This window comes from Coptis chinensis, chromosome 4, assembly GCF_015680905.1.
Source record: "Coptis chinensis isolate HL-2020 chromosome 4, ASM1568090v1, whole genome shotgun sequence".
NCBI lineage: Eukaryota > Viridiplantae > Streptophyta > Magnoliopsida > Ranunculales > Ranunculaceae > Coptis > Coptis chinensis.
In genome coordinates, this window is record NC_141459.1 from 7,063,856 (window position 1) to 7,082,188 (window position 18,333).

Consider the following 18,333-nt stretch of genomic DNA (forward strand, 5'->3'; position numbering starts at 1 on the left):
GAGTGGAATTTTAGGCAGATGTGGATATTTGGTACCATTAATTATGAAGGAGAATGTTCAGCAGTTTAGGACTTTAGGCTGCTGGTGATATTTTGTCCAAACTAATTTTTTTGCATTTCGTCCAGGACACTAGGAAAGCATATTTTGTGCATTTTCAGTCATATTTTTGCAAATTTTCTATATTTTCTCAACTGGTGTGTTTGCTTGGCAAGAATCACATAAAACAAAACTTTTCTCTACATATCTTAAGATCGCTGCTTGGCAAAGGATTGTAGCAAGTGGGAAAATATTCGTTGTTCGTTCAAGGCCACCCTCTGTTAACCGCAGTCTATACCTGTTTCAACTTCCTGCTAGTGAAAACAGTGATAGACTGCAACAAAGACTCCTGACAGCACGTTTTAACATATTTTCAGAGACTGAATGATTTTGGAGGCGGTTCATTCAGCCTGAATTAAGGATGTAAAATCTAGTATCCCCTGAACATGGCATAGGTTCTGTCTAGACTTTGAAGATTTGTCCTATTGAATATTCAGTGCTAAGTTGGAAAAAGAGAATGTTGGAACTGCCAAAGCAACTTTGCAATAAATAGGCTTACTTGGCTTGATAGTAGGATGCCCTTACTCTAAGGCACTTGATTGCAGTTAAGCTAAATAGTCTGAAGAAAGAATTACAGCATTGGGACATTAGATGGAAATTCTACCTTGAATACACGAATATGTTCTTTCTAAACATAATGCCCTTTCGTTTATATTAAATCCATATAAAAAATTGAGGATGCGACTCCACAATAATTCAAAGAGAGTATGTGAAACCTCCCTTAACGCGAAAGTCTCCTTAGTTAGGCTTAAAGAATTTGAGCTTAAGACCACTATTCACCATGCTCCAAACACCTCCAATGGAGAATGCCAAGCTAAATGCAATTCCCAACCAACCAAGAATCCAGTTGAAATACCAACTGAAGCTGAACTTCTGAGGCTTCTTTATGAGAACCCACATAAAGCAGGGATAAGCAAAGGTAACAGGGAGCGTTAGACCTCCCAACAGACCAGCAATGCTAGAGAGAAAAGGGAGAGCCACCCCAATGAAGAAGGAAATGAAGCCATAAAAAACTCGAAAACCACAGCGTACCCATATTGAGCAAGGACGATTTGTGCGACTAGTATAACCAGCTTCGAAGCTGTCAAAAACAGGCATAGAGTATATTTGGAAGCTACTAAGGCAGTTGAAGACTACTAAGAGGAAAGTTGTTGCAAGAAGCCCTCTAGGAATGTCATGAATGTGAAAACCATACAAGGCGTTCAGGATCCCTCCTTGAGGCATCTACAACAAGAATCATGAAAATAAATATTAGGAAGTATATACATTAATTTATCTATGAACACTATGCCTTAAAATTGTAACTGTGCATGCTTGCATATGGATGCACAACAAGTGTACTCCTTTATCAAAAGACTATAACAACAACCTCAGTAATGCCGTAATGGGTGGAGACTGTACTATGCTTTCGGACAGGGCAGAGACCTAATTTTGGCCCATCATTTCTTTGTAAATGATGGTGGTGGCCGTATGGATTGAATAAAACGAAAATAAATTGGGGACGAATAAATCATAATTGCACATTTGCACTTACCAGATTTCCATAAGCCCAAAAACCACCGATGGCAACAGGGAATAAGCACATGGCAATAAAGAAATACGCAACCTTGGCTCCTCTCCACATGGGCACATGAGCCGGATGCTTAAAAGTTGATGGCATTGTTGCCTGAAAAACCCTATTGAAACTCCTTTAGATTCCAATGAGCGATATAAATAACAACTTGAACTTATTTATCACATACACAGACACAGACAATTTTGAGAAGGAAAGATGGAAAAAGAATAAATTTTAGATAAAATGGAAGAGAGGGACAGAGGAACTCAGTAACTATGGGTCATAAACCATTTCATACCTGAATCTCCAGGGCAAGGTTGTGGCCTCTGAATGCAAAAGCTATGATTCCAAGAGCATTCAAGATTGCGAGGGTTGAATCCGAGAATGAAGTAGATGAAAGGGGCTCATACGAGATAGAAGGTGGTCTGGGTTGACTAACAGAGAGGACCCACACCATGGTAGAGTATGTGATGGCAGTGATTGCTCCTATGAGTGAGAGCCCCGCAATTGAATTTAGGTTTGGGAGTTGAGATAGAACAATGCATAGCGAAGTGAAAACAAGATACCATTCTATGGTCGATAGAGGATTGGATGAACAAAGGGGACCACAAACTATCTGGAAGAAAAGCTTCATGGTCTCGCCTCCGATAAGAATAAGTGCTGTCGCGGTTCCTGCTGATAGGTAAATTGTTGGAAAGAGAGCAAACCACAGACCCAACCTTTCTCCTAAAGAAGAAAATGCAGAGGTCGTTAGTATATTCATGATTCACCTAGAAGTTATAAGCTAGCACATCTTTTATACTACAAAGATTTTAAAACAACAAAATAAAAGTAAATTGTTCATACAAACATATATTTAAGCAATTCCTTCTATCCAACTTTAGTGTTATTCATATGAGATTCACTGGGTGCATTTAACTTGAACTCTACATGAATCAGGAAGAACCAAAGAAGTTTAGTAAACTACAGGTTGTTACAAGCAAAATCCATACTTAGGAAACAAGATGAATCAATAACTTATCACGTCAACCATAAAACAAATAGTTCCAATGTTAGAAAAATGGCTTCTATTAAATGAAACTCAACTAGAATCTCAGTGCCCATCATTAATAAAACAGATTCTGATATTCTTAAATTTTTCATGAATAAAGCACTTAGAAAATATAACAACAAATAGTTCCAAGTTAATATTGTTAGAACAAATGTAATAGATCAAGTATCTAGTTATCGATTCAGGTGACAACAAAAATAAGAACATAAATATCAGCGGGAATGGATCACAGAATCACATGCTACACAACATACTTTATAAGAATTTTTCCTATAGTCTGTTACAACATATTAATAGATCAGTCCTGGGGTTCTATAATAAAAGAAGTGAGCAATGAGTAGCAATCTCACCAAATGCAGCTTGTGCAAGCTCCACATATCTGTTGTACCTCTTCCTGGAACTGCTTCATGTAGTTGGACAAGAATCCACAAAGTGTACAGCTGCCAAAAGTAGGCAATGGTCAAGGAAATTATCCCCAGCTCCTGCAGTTTATCCATGTCATATAACTTAGATGATATGCTTACTCACATATTTATCTCCTATCCTCATGTTACTGTTAGCAGGGCTATTATTGTATTTTTCTATATTATCTCTGTAATTACTTTATTATCTTTTCTAGGGTTTCTATTATGATTCTATAAATATAAGTGATGAGATCTCTCATTCACTTAGCTTTTTCCTAAATTACTTTCTACATGGTATCAGAACCATTAAAACAAATTGTTCTGATCGCAACCTAAGCTCCCGCGTTTTTTTTTTTTTTTCCTTCTTCTTTTCTGTCTTTCCTTTTTTATAACCAATCACGAGATGCGATAGGTGTTGATCTGAATCTCAGATCTATTTATTATTTTTGAGGTAATTATTTAATCGATATGACTAATAGTGATGAGTCTACTATCGCGACTGTATCTTCGGTTAGAACGGGTGAAGATGTCCAGTCTTTCTACCCTGTTCATGATAATCCGAATTTGAAAATTACCTCACAGCTACTAGATGGTTTGAACTATGTTCGATGGGCACGGTCTATAAAACTGTTTGTTAGAAGCCGTGGAAAGATAGGATTTCTTCTAGGCACAGAAAAGGCACCTACAGAAACTGATCCAAAGTATGCTAAGTGGTTCTCAGATGATTCTATGGTGAGGACTTGGTTGATTAATTATATGCAACCAACAATTTTTGCTGACTATTTGTTTACAAACAATGCATATCTTATTTGGGAATCTCTTCGTACAGTATATTCTCAAAGACAGAATAATGCAAGGAGTTTCCAACTTTCCAATGAGATTGGAAATTTCAAACAGGGAACTCGATCTCTTGGGGTACTATGTGAGATTTCGATCTGGTTGGGAAGAACTATCTAATTATGATAGTTTTATTGAATGGCCAGCTAATGCAGCAAAGATTTATACAAAAATTGTGGAGAAGAATCGAGTATTTCAGTTTCTTGCTGGGCTTAATCCTGAGTTTGAGTATGTTGTTGTTCATCTGCTTGACAAGCATCCGTTCCTAACTCTCGAGGAAGCACATGCCTATTGTCTCTCTGATCAGAGTCGTCGAGCGCCTGTGCCTCATACTCCTGGTCTTCTATCTGAAACTTCTGCTATGACAATCCGTTATGCTTATCCGCCACCACTGTCAGTTCCTCCAAACTTTCCGGGCACCATTACCTGGGCTTTTGCCATTGCCAATGGCCTCTGGTAGTTCTCATCCTCCAAACAAGAAGTGTGATCATTGTGGTAGATTTGGGCATGTAAAGGCAACATGTTATCAATTACACAGTCGTCCTCCTGTTTTTCAACCACCACGATCAACATCTCAGTCCTCAACACACCTATCTGCTGGCTCTAGTACATTAGAGTCTTCTGCTTCTAGTGCTCTTTCTCCGGACAAGATCAGCAGGTTCCGGCAATTTCTCTCTATGTCTTCTCAACCGGGACCTTCTTATGCAGGTAATTTTGCATCTGCCAAGAATAGTGCTTCTGCATCCCGGACTTCACCCTGGATTGTTGTTCGGGTGCCACTGATAATATGACTGGTATGTCTTTTCTTTTTCGGAATTATGCATCTAGTTATTGGAAACGGACAGTTCGTCTTGCCAATGGGGCTGAAACGCCTATTGTAGGGCAGGGTTGTATCCTAGTTACTAATTCCTTTTTGTTACCTAATATTCTTCATGTTCCCAAGTTGACCACCAATCTTATTTATGTTAGTAAACTTACCAAAGATGTAAACTGCAGTGTAACATTTTCTCCATCTTACTATATTTTTCAGGATCTGGTGTCGTAGAAGGTGATTGGCAGTGGACGTGAAGAGGTGGTTTATATGTACTGGATAGACCTGTTTTTTCAGTCTCTCCCCATGCCTTCTAGTTAGAGTCTTCGTCATCACCGCTTAGGTCATATTTCTTTTGAGTATCTACGTTATTTGTTTCCATCTTTCTTTTCCAAAGTGTCCATGTCAAGTCTATCTTGTGAGACATGTGAACTGGCTAAACATCATTGTAGCCCTTATCTATTAAGTAGTAATAAAACTTCGTCTTTGTTTGATATTGTGCACTTCGATGTTTGGGGTCCTGCCCCAGTCACTTCTGTTTTAGGATTTCGTTATTTTGTGTTATTCATTGACGATTTCTCTAGGTGTACTTGGGTTTATTTAATGAAATCCAAAGATGAAGTCTTCTCCATTTTCGAGTTTTATCAAGAATGATTCGCATACGGTTTGGTACAATGATTAAAGTATTTCGATTCCGATCGAGGTGGGAATTTATGTCTCATGGTCTTCGACAATTCTGTGAGGCCAATGCTATTTTGCATCAAACGTCTAACACTCAGACTCCACAGCAAAATGGCAAGTCAGAAAGAAAAAACCGTCATATTCTTGATCTTGCTCGTGCTATGTCTATTGGTATGAATGTTCCTTCACGTTTCTAGTCTGATGTTGTCCTTACGGTGGTGTATCTCATTAACTGTTCTCCATCTCAAGCTCTTGGCTTTCTCACCCCGTATTCCATTATTCATCCTGATCGTTCTGATTTTCAAATTCCACCTCGTGTTTATGGGTGTGTTTGTTTCGTCCAAGTCACCAGGTCTATCTCTAAACTAGATCCATGTGCCTTGAAATGCGTGTTTCTGGGTTACTCTCATACTCAAAAGGGTTATCGGTGTTATCACCCCTAATCGCGTCGTTGTTTCATCTCCATGGACGTTACCTTCTTCGAACATGCTCCGTTCTTTTTAGGTGATGTTCTATCTCAAGGGGAGTGGTTTCCAGTACTCCCTTTTCCTCATGAGGATTCACATTCGGTTCCTATTTCTTTTCCACTTCCGATGAGTGTTCAGCCAGAGCCTATAGTCTCCCCTCCAGTTCCACATTTGGTTTCACCTCCTTTACAGGTCTATACTAGTCGATATCCAGGGCACCAACTTTCTCCATCAAACTGCCCGACATCTTCTGCTTCTCCAGGTTCACCACTTGCCACTGATTCACTTTTATCAGGTATTGAGCTATCTCATATCCCTCCTGTACCAGTTACTAATGATGTTGATTTACCGGTTGTTGATAGAACTAATACTCCACCTATTGATATTCGGAAAGAGAAGCGTACTGCATGAATGCCAGCTAGATATGCTAATAATGTGGCTTATTCTATCACTAATTATACTTCAGATCATCGTTTGTCTCCTAGTTACAGTTATTTTTAGGATTCTCTCTCATTGGTTGATATACCACGTACAGTGGCAGAGGCGTTGGCCCAGCCTCATTGGAAGGCTGCGATGTTGGAGGAATTACATACTTGGGTCTTGGTTTCTCCTCCACCTGGCCGTAGAGCAGTCGGGTGTAAATGGGTTTTCACGGTGAAACAAAACCCAAATGGAACAATTAGTAGGTACAAGGCTCGGTTGGTTGCTAAGGGGGTATGCAATTCATTCATGTGGTGATTATCAAAGAGACCTTTGCTCCTGTGGCCAAGATGAATACGATTCGAAGTTATTTTTCTCTTCTTTGCGTCAAGTCATGGCCCCTTTTTCAGATGGGTGTGAAAAATATCTTTCTCAATGGGACTTTACAGGAAGAGGTGTATATGTCTCCACCACCTTGTTTCCGTTCTTCTTCTACTTCAGGCTTGGTGTGACGGTTGAAAAAGTCTATCTATGGGCTTAAGCAGTCTCCTCGCACTTGGGTTGAAACATTTCTTCGCAGCCCATGACCGCGATATGGATATGTTGAGTCGTGACCACACCTTGTTTCTTCAATACTGCACGATGATTGTTGTATTGCTTGTTTATGTGGGCGATATTGTTATTATCGGGCGATGATGTTGAGGTATTAGTGACCGAAATCCCATCTCCGATTACTTCACTTTCGGTGAAAGATCGACCCTTTACGTTACTTCCTTGGGATTGAGGTTGCTTCGTTCTAAATCGGTATTTTTATCTCTTGAGAAAGTATATTCTTGATCTTCTCTCTGCTTCAGGGCAACTTGCATGTCGTTCTACTGAAACACCTATTGAACAGAACCATCACCTAGCCGACTATGATGGGGAGTTGTCGGACGACATTGGTCAATATCAGCGGCTTCTTGGGAAGCTCCTCTATCTTTCTCTTACCCGTCCTGATATTACATATGTGGTTGGAGTTCTTAGTCAGTTTATGCACAAGCCGCGCCTTCCTCATCTTCAGGCAGCTATTCGTGTGCTTCGTTATCTCAAAAGATGTTCTGGATGTCGCCTTTTGTTTCGAGATGATGGTCATTCTCGGGTCGAGGCGTGGACTGATGCTGACTATGCAAGTTGTAGATCTGATCGTCGATCTACTTCTGGGTATTATACCACTATTGGTGGTAATTTGGTTACATGGCGGAGTAAGAAACAAGATGTTGTTTCTAGGTCCAGTGCCGAAGCAGAGTACAAGGTGATGGCCCAAGGTGTATATGAGCTGATATGGCTAAAATGTCTTCTTCAAGACCTTCATCTACATGTCTCTCTTCTGATGACGATTTATAGTGACGGCAAGTCTGCTCTTAGCTTTTGGCTAATCATGTGCAACATGATCGTACCAGACATATAGAGGTTGATCGGTACTTTCTACGTGAGAAAGTGACTTCTGGACAGATTTGTGCTTTATATGTTCCGACGTCTCAGCAGCTTGTAGACTTTCTCATGAAGGCAATTAGTAGTAGACTATTTTCATAGGTTTTGTCCAAGCTGGGTATGTGTGATATCCATAGTCTAGCTTAAGGGGGAGCATTAGCAGGGCTATTATTGTATTTTCCTATATTACCTCTGTAATTACTTTATTACCCTTTCTAAGGTTTCTATTATGATTCTATAAATATAAGTGATGAGCTCTCTCATTCACTTAACTTTTCCCTAAATTACTTTCTATAGTTACCAGTTTTTCAATTAAAATATAGTAAGAAGACTTGAGACAATTGAAAGGGACAAAAAAACAGCCCTTGCAAAATTCTCTAAAAGACGAGCACCCCACCTTAAGTCATGGAGTCATATTCTTCCCAAGAAAAATCAAAATATGTATACATAATTGGTCAACATAGTTGTTCTGTAATTTTTTAAAATCCACAATGCAAGTTTTTCAAGTGTTCATAAATGGTTAAGGAAATGCCGATATAGAAGGGTCGATATAGACCGAAAGCACCCGTAAAGGCAGGCGCCTACCCACAAACACCGGCATGTCCAGATATGGGGTTGGATACCATGCAATAACAAGCCCTTCCATAGAGATTATGAGGCACATGCAACAGACCATGTGCCTTACCACTAGGGACGGTCATTTTGAGGGGGAGGGGGGGGGGTGACGAGTATTCAAACCTTTGCTATTTAGCCTTTGTTTGTCTGATGATTCTTGTATTCAACCTTGATGTATGTTAATTCAACTTTTGTTATTTAAGTTAGCTTTGTTTACTTGATTATTTAATCACTTGTTTTATAAATTGTGTTTCTCTATATATTCAATTGTCCACCCTACCAGCTAGGTACATAATTATTTATTTGTATGATACACTTATGTAATAGTGAACTTAGCATCTTTCTAAAACATTTCCTATTTATATATGTGTTTCCAAGTGTCCCTAACTGAACAAGAATATAGTTTGGTTATCCAAAGACAAAAACAGATAAAAAAAGTAATTAAGTTGATTATTGCAGAAAAAAAGTATGAAATTCTGTTTTGCATTCTAGTATTTTTTTTATTATATTTTTTTTTTCAAGTAGAAAACTTCCAAAGTAAATTTGGCTTATTAAGTTTTTTTTTTTTAAAAAAAATTGTGAAATTTAAAAATACAACTTAAATTTTCTTAATAAATGTATAAAATAATATTGATTGACCTTGAATACGCTAGGTGAAAATCCTGGGCCCGTCCCTGCTTACCACAAACACATGGGCGTGAAAAGCAGTAAGCACTTAAAAACACTCCCTTCAGCTATCCCATTAGATATAATATATTTCGAATACTACTAGCATTAAGCAACCTCAAAGTGGACCCGCTTAAGACGAACCGGCTGTGATATCATGTGGGAAAGGGGGATCACCATGACACCACTCACCAAAAACATCTATCAAAGGGGTCATGGACTCATGGTCACAGAACGGTAGGAACAGGCCTTACTACAAACAGTTTTGGGGAAGGGCCGGAGTTACCAATCCAACAACAAAGGCTTGATTTTTTGGGTAAAAACAACAAAAAACTTGCTTCTCAAGATATAGGTTTCACTGATTCAAACCATGCACTAGGAAAAGTTTTCTATAATTTAAGAGGAATGCTAATAAGCAACACATTTAAGAGTTGGAAGTTGGAACGGTGAAAACAAAATCACACCTAGGTGCCCAAATTCACCAACAAACCCTGCAGTGCAGATGGTAGGCCAATATTTTTGGACCAACAAGGAACACCATCCGTTTACTTTTGTGTCGTTAGGAAAAATAAATGTCATGTGACTCTTTGCGTTGCTGGTGCGCCATTTTAAATGGCTGCTTAATATCATTCCTTCAGCAACTGAGCTAAACACTAAACCATTACTTCTTCTAGATAAAATTACCATTTTCCAGTTTACCACAAACATTGCAAGAGAGAATCCAATGTCAGAAAAAGTTTACTGTTCTGCCTTAGGAGATCAAATCTTTTCTTAGTATTGTCACCATATCCAAATTTTAACATTGGAACAATCACTACAGTGATAAGATCAAAAGATGCTCACATTCCAAGAATAAAGACGAAAAAACAAAGAGAAGAAATTAAAGAAAAAGAGACCCATTTCCATTAAAGAAACTTTGATATGTAAAACACTGTATTAAAGTTTCAACTCTAATACCAAGAAAGCACCTAGGAGATCTCCCTTCACTTAAACAGAACAATGGTCCCACCAAAATTCCACAAACCAATGTATAATTAGCCAGGGGTTGCACCAGTGCAACTTTTAACAATATCGTCATCAAGAAAGTTTACTGAGAAGCCATTAAAACATGCACAAGAAATAAAGGGTTATAAAGAGAAGTAATGAGGAACTTACCAACCAAGAAACGCAAAGGCAACAGGAACAAGAAGAGCTTGAAAACCAATACCAGCATTAAGATTATGAAAAGCAGCATAATGAGCATTACCATTTCTCGACTCAGTTATAGGAAGCCAAGCATCTTGCGGATTAAGTTTAGTTAAATGACCCACATCTTCTAGATAACCTTTCATATTAATCAACACTCTTTTCATTGGTGTTCCAATTGGACTCAAAAACCTTGGTGATATTAATGAAGTTGGTGTTCTTGTCGTCGATGATCTTGCTCCCCTTGATGATGGTTGTCGTGGTGATCTTTGACCTGATGGTGTTTGTATCTCTGGTGTTGATAAATGTGGTGTTGCTGGTATTGACATTAGCTCCATTTCTGGTTTTTCATCCATTGTTCTAGCTAGCTAAAACTCACTCACTTCACTCAAAGACGTACTCAAAAGTGTGTTTTTGTGTTACGTTCCATTTTTCTTTTGGTAAATTTTCTTGCCTTACGTGTGTATGTAACTTGTAACTATGTACTGGTATTATAGGAGTTTGTAGAGTGAGTGGTAAGTGAGAAAAAGTACGTGTTATCTTGTCAGAAATAATTAAATGAAGTGTGGGGTGCTTTTTGTTGATGTTTTGGTTTCTGTTTGTCAGTTCTGTGAGAGTACTGTGTGCGTGTGTACATAAGTGGGAAAATGAATGAGTGAGGTCTTTTATTGATGAAGAAAATGGTGAATGTGGGAGGACTCACGGAGAGAAGAATTTAGACATTTTTTGGAAGTTTGGAACAACTTTTTGTGTTTGAAAGTAGGGTGCAACTGTAAAAGATAGAGGTGAAGTAATTTACTGTGGAATTTAATGAGCTTGAGTCATTTACTGTTGGGGGTGAGGAAACGGGATTGGATATGTAGACGGTGATTTCTGAGGCAGAATTTTCAAGTCTTTTCTGGCATAGTCAAGAGAATTGTTTATGGGAAGAGTGAATGCACATAGTCAAAGAGTATGGGAAAACACATAGCAAATTGTTTATTAACTGTTCGAGAATTTTGTTTCCGCTAATACAGTGTGTGACAGCGTGAGCCTCAATGCACTTGGGCTAGGACTTGGACACCTTCCGATCCAATTTTTCAAAAAAATTCAATCCAAGTCCACTTCAATTTTAATCCAAGTCCACCTCAATTTTAATTTCGCTATAAATTTAAAATCAGGTTAATTCCATCATATATCATATGAAAATTTAAATTTACATATAAAAAGAAAAATGATTGCTAGCGTCTTCACCATCTTGCCCTTTTAAGGGGGTAGGATGGTCCTGACTCGATAATTGCCAAAAGATATAGTCATGTATCCTACACCCACCAAATTAGATTGGGCAGCCTCCGGCTTAAACCCAACATAAAGTCCAATAGAGAGAGTCCAGTTACACCCCCACCTAAAATGAGAAACCGGAAAACCGATTACAACCTTTTCGAACCAGTTATCTTTTGTCGTCTCCAGCAGTTTTGAACTAAACTACGTCATTTTTTCTCATCTCTCACATCCCAACCAGCACAACACTCATCCCAAAACAATACTTGCGAGTCTTCTTCCTTCAATCAAACATTAAAGGTCACATTCATTAACTAATCAATTATTTAGTTTTCGATGTTTCGAATAATCGATTATTAGGTTCAGTACCAATTTCACTTGGGAATAAAAATGAGAATTTGCCCGTGTTTAATGCTATTTCATTTTAAGGGAACAAGGATCTTTTTGGATTCCCATTTCCACCTTCGAAGAGTAAAGGATGATTGATAATGGCTATTGTTAGGATCAAATTTGGAAGTGGGTTTTTGAGCTTGGTTCTTAGCTTTATTGTTGTTTGTATTTGGTTAAAGGTTATAAAATATTGTATATTTCCAACCACATTCAATTACTTCGAACGACTTAGTGAAGCCACATTCAGTTATTTCCAAATGACACTACCGTGTCGACTGGGTCTATGTGAATGTGCACTTCATTCAAGTCACCAAGTCCCTTTTGTGTTGCACTTTCGTTTAATTAAGAGCCAAAAAAATTATTTTTTTAGTGACCAAAAAAAAAAATGAATTTCTCAAATTTTTTAGTCCAAACGACCCAGGCATGTCTTCTAAGAAAGTCCACAAGCGACTCATCCATATCGTCCTGGAGACTGCCCAAACGACCCCTGCTATATCGTCTAGCTAAACACTCAAGAGCTTTATCTCAAACAACATGCGAAGACCGTTTGAGTGTACACTAAAACGACATGATAAGATCGTTTGAGTGTACACTGAAACAACGTGGGAAAACCGTTTTAGTGTATAGTTGAACGACATGGTAAGACCGTTTGAGTGTATACTCAAACGAGCCGGTGGTTTTAACATGGCGAGATGGCGATACCGGTTAGATTAGTTGTTGGGTTTGGGCCAATATAAAACATTTATATTTTTAGAAAATGGCAAACTTTTAATATATATATATTTTTTGGAGTTGCCCACTGCAATTTCACGAGTGCCCCATTAAACTACCAAAATATATTTGTTCACAATTTAAGCAAGTTTCTTCTTAACTAATAAAAAATAAATAAATGGGTTTTTTGACTTAACCCCCCACGGATGTATCCTCCTTTTGAGATAACCCCCCATTTTGACAATCATTACTGATTGCCCTCCATTTAAGAGTTAATCTTTTATATTGACAAGTTTGCCCTTATGTAAAATTTGTAAAACCCCCATTTTTAACATATGTCTTTGAAAAATTAAAAAAAAAAAAAAAAAAAAAAACCCTCAAAACTCAAAACTCAAAAAATCCGGAAAATTGGAAAAAAAAAAACTCCAAAACAAATTAAAAAATATTTGATAAAAGGAAAATTCAAAAAAAAAATCCGAAATTTTCCAAAAATTGAAAAAACAAATCGGAAACAAAATCGAATTTTTTTTTTGGCAAAATAAAATAACATCGAAAAAATGCGTAAAAATTTGAAAATAATAATAAAACAACTCAGAATATAGGAAAACAAATGAATTTTATTATTTTTTCAAAACTTTTGAGTTGTTTTATTATTTTTTCAAAATTTTATACATTTTTCAATTTTATTTTAAATTTTTTCGAATTTTTTTCCCGATTTGTTTTTTTTTTTCAATTTTTGGAAAATTTCGGAAATTTTTTTTGAATTTTCCTTTTATCGAATATTTTTTAATTTGTTTTCGAGTTTTTGTTATTTTTTTCATGTTGTTTTTCAATTTTCCGTATTTTTTAAGTTTTCAGATTTTTATTTTTATTTTTTTAATTTTCAAAGACGTATGTTAAAAATATGAGATTTTTACAAATTTGACATAAAGGCAAAATTATCAATATGGAAAATTAACTCTAAAATGGGACAATCATGAATGATTCTCAAAATGGGGTACATCCGTGAGGATTAAGTCAAAAAAACCCCATAAATAAATAAATAGTCATTATAGCGTAACATAGGGTGTTACACTAGTTGGTAACACTAACCAATAACATATCACCACATGGATGGGAGACATGTATACCATTACAACCGGTTTCCAACTTGAAAAAAATTAATTAATTAAATAATTAAATAAATGGTATTAATAGACCTAGGGGGCTAGGGGTGTTCATGGGTCGGTTCTGGGTCGGTTCTTATCGGTTTCAGTTTTGGGTCTATTTTTAGCGGTTCCTATCGGGTTCGGTTCTTTCGGGTTTTTTTATATATTTTGAAAACCCGGACCTATACCCATTAAATAAGTCGGTTCCGATTCCGGTTTCGGTTCCTTATCGGGTTATATATTTTTATTGCTAATTTTTTTTTTTTTAGTTATATAACCGATATAAAAGTTGGTTTACGGGGACTATAACACTTGTCATCGATATTTTTGTCCTCTCATAAGAAGTAATGGTCCTAAATTCAATAATAATATTTGAAAGTTATCTAAAAATTTTAAATACATTCTCATACATTATATGTATGTGTATATTTTAAATTGAACATATGTATATTATACTATATGTAATGCGTCATATATAGAATAAATACCACATGTACCACAATTGTTAGTTAGCATTGCACGTATTCGTTATCTAAATATATATACATGTAATATATCAAGACGCATAACATTCATGTATTAGTTAATATAGACACTGCATAAATTAATTCATAGTATACGACTATACGTATAGACGTAGACACGTAAATATTATTATTAATATTTATAATACACATATTTAATGTAATATTATAAAAGATACATTTAATAAAACACATTCACTATTATGCTAAATGTTATATATATTTAGTATAATTTTACACCTAACAAATATAAACTATATATAATACTATATATAATAATAATGTTTGGGTTTGTTTTTATTTAGTTTAATATAATACTAAATTCTATATATCAAAATCAAACTATTTGGTTCCGGTTTCGGTTCGTACCCATCGGTTTTTTACTATTCGGTTCTAACGGATTCGGTTTTTTATCGGGTCGGTTTTGAAGACCCACTTTAAATGGGTATAACATTTTAGGACCAGACCCACTATAAATGTTCCGTTCCGGTTCGGGTAATTGGGTACCATGCACACCCCTAAATAGACCACTCCTTTTTCTTCATGTTCCGCCGCCGCTGTTGTCATGAAATGTGAATCTGTCATTACAGTTCTCCTCCATCTCTATCTCAATGAGTTTCTCCTATCTCTCTTTTATCAATTGCTATCCATTGTTATGTTTCTCCTCATCTCAAACCAAATATCCTAACACATAAATTTACGCTGAAAATTTACACTCATTAATATAAACACTTTTTAGATGGAAAATCTTAAAGTTACGCCCCAAAGTTCAAATATTATATATGGTGGTACAATGGAGGTTTTGATATCGAAGAAATCTAAAACAAGAGAATGGAGAGGGAGATGAAGTAGAAGTGGAAGTGGAAGAAAATAAAAGAGGATGAGGATACAGAGAAGAGGATAACATTAGCAGCAATTTTTAAATGGTGGTGCTGATGGCTATGCTGGACTGTTGGTGGTGGATTGGTGGTAGCGAAGAGGGGATCTGAGGTTTTTTTTTTTCTTTCCTTTTTTGGTGTCCACTACCTTGTCCAGTTTCATAGGTTGTTTTCCACGTGTGGACTCTTGATTAGCTTGTGTGTTATATTTGAATTTAACACATGGTGTAACACATGGTAATTTCCATAAATAAATCATTTAACCTCTCTTCCAAGTTTCAACGCCAGCAGCGTCTAATTCTCTAATTCTCCTCAATTCTAACAACTTATCTCTTCCAAGTTCTAAATAGATTATATTCTAACTCTATATCAATTGGCCACCATCTCTTCCAAGTTCCTGACCTAGTCACCATCTAATTCTAACAACACCAACGACACTCCACCACCGGCTACTTAATAGATTTGATCGTCGCCAACTACTAACTCGAAGACGCCACCCCTTGATACCAACTGTTGCTCGATTGTCGATATCCAGTTTCGAGGTCGCAAACCATCTTCTAGATGCTTCTACATTTGAAAAAAGGGAAATGGGATTGAGACTTTTTATTTTGGTGGAAACATGAGAAGACATTAGACTTTAAAAATCATCAAACCCTGGCTTATGTTAGGAAAAACAAAGAGGAAGAAAGAAACATTTTTTGAAATCCATGTTCAGGCGTTCAACTCTCTTTGGTTCGATTGCAGGTTCAAGATTTTCCAATTTCACATCAAAATTGATTGTTAAAGTTCATACAATGGGTTTGGTAAATTCATGCAAAAAGGGAACCTCTTTGTTTATTTTTTTGTGAATTGTGAGCAATTTAGTTCTCTGGTTTTACATCCCATGTAAAATGTTTAATTTTTTTTCATAGATTCAAAGTTCCAAAATGAAAAGAGAATAAAGAAAGCAAAAAAAAATTGTTATGTAAATGGCAAGGCTATGCATAACAAATCTATGTTTGTTGATTCCATTACTGTCCGAATTCACACTCAAACTCCATCTTCTAAAAGAAGAAACTTTGATCTGAAAAATGATGATTGAATAACGTTGTTGTTTTGCTCTTTCTGATAGTTTATTGTGTTTACTTCTAATGTTATTTGTCTTTTGTTGACCAATTAAATCATTTTGACTTCAACGGGCTAAACAATTGTGGCAGCTCAAGTTTACTGTTTTTAAGTGGGCCGGTTAGGGGTGATAATTTGGCCCTCAGCCTCAACCCGTCCTGACTAGGGGTGGGAATTTGGCCCTAACGACACTAACCCGGCTCTGACCGACCCGACCCTAAACCCTATAAAGCCTTCACAACTAAAGCCCTCACTGAGTTTAGGGCAGGCCCGACCCAGCCCTAATGTCTTCTAAGGCAGGGTCATGGCTAAGGTTTTGAAACATAGGCCCGACCCTAACCAAGTCCTAGTTATAATTTCACTATAAAATACACAACTAAAACTATCAAACTCAGCTCATTACGTATTTTCAATTAAAATAACATCAAATTTGTAATTTATCACTTCTGGTATATAGGTACTTATAATAACTTGTCTTATATCATAAAAGCGTGTAAACCTAATTGTTTTATCTCACAACTCACGTCACACCTCACAACTTCCTCGCCTAACTTAGTCGCCAAGAGCAATAATGAGCACCGAAAGCACTAGCCTAATGAAAAAATAGGTTGACGTCGTAAAAACTCATTCCATACTCTTATTTGTCTTTGTGTTCTTCAATGTTAAATGTAATTTTGGTGAGATTTAAGTCAATAAATACGGATTTTTATGTCGGTGAAAGCTCATTCAAAATGTATCTTGTGCATTTTAACTATAATTTTGAAATATAAATATGAGTCTCTATGTCTTGGTTTATTAGATTGTGGATATGCATTTTAAATTGTTGGACTTATCGAGAATTATTCTTTAGATTGGTTGTTATTCAAATTTCAAAGTGGTGGGACTTTGAGTTTGCAAATCTTTGAATTTTTTTTGTAATATAAATGAGTTTTAAAACCGATCACGATAAAAAAGAAAAAATATATAAGACCGTGAAAGACCGGTCCTAAACTATTAAAGAGGGCTTAGGATAGGGTCAGGGCTTGAAATTTAGACTTATGACCCGGCCCGACTCGACCTTAATAACTGAAAGGCTTTAAATGTTTAGGGCCGGGCTAGCCCAACCCGGCCCATTGCCCACCCCTAGTCCCGACACAACCCTCAAAATTGCATGTTCAAGCCAATTCGAGGGGCGGACTCACCTGGCCCTCATGCTTATAAGGGGCGGGCAAGGGCTGTGTTTCTGAAGCATGAGCCTGATCCTCATTAAGCTCTTACTTGGCCCTCATATGTTTTTTTGTTATTTTACATTATATTTATGCATTATACTCTAATTATCTAAATTGTATAAAAAAAATCACTAAATTAGTTTTCAATAGGGAATAGATTAGAACATAACATAACATATACGTTTTTTGTAATTGATTGAATGATAGGTATATAAGTCATACACTAGCTTTCGAATCCATCACACGAATGGGTGTCATTATATTAAATTATTCTAAACAAATATTAGCAAATATACAATGCTATGAGATATGAAAATTATATTAATCACTCTTTCAAATTTCTTGCACCACTCTCTATAAAAATGAAGCACCAAACTTTGATAAAACTCATCGACTTCTTTTTGTTGTTAGGTTTAATAATTGAAGTTTTGTGAAAATGCCCAATGTAGCGAAGATAATATTGAAACTACTTGAACAGCAAAACATTTCCAATCATAATAAAAGAATTATAATAAACACCACTCAAAATGCAAAACTATATTTGTCGATCGAGACATTCTCTTCTCCTACATATAATACAAATATGTTTCAAGGTTATTAGTACAATGCATTTGCATCAAGTTTATGATTTTTCATTAATTATTCTTTGAGGTTAGTTCAATGTAGTTGCATCCAGTTTTCAATTTTCCGTTAATTATTATTTGAGATTAGTTCAGTGCAATTACATCAACTTTATGATTTTCCGTTAGTTAATCTCTAATTTTAATTTAATGCAATTGCATCTAGTTTCTGATTTTTCGTTATTTATTTTTTGAGATTAGTTCAATGCATTAATTTGCTTCTAATTTTTGA

General features: G+C 36.3%; 1 pseudogene across 1 annotated transcript; it reads right to left on the reverse strand.

The window, feature by feature from the left end:
• Window positions 1–683: 683 nt before the first annotated feature.
• LOC147501557 (lysine histidine transporter-like 8) lies at window positions 684–10,747 on the reverse strand (annotated as a pseudogene). Its single transcript, XR_015221411.1, has 5 exons — window positions 10,225–10,747; window positions 3,053–3,181; window positions 1,950–2,377; window positions 1,631–1,762; window positions 684–1,320 (listed from the first exon to the last, which is right to left on the reverse strand). The product of XR_015221411.1 is annotated as a lysine histidine transporter-like 8 (transcript).
• Window positions 10,748–18,333: the final 7,586 nt, after the last annotated feature.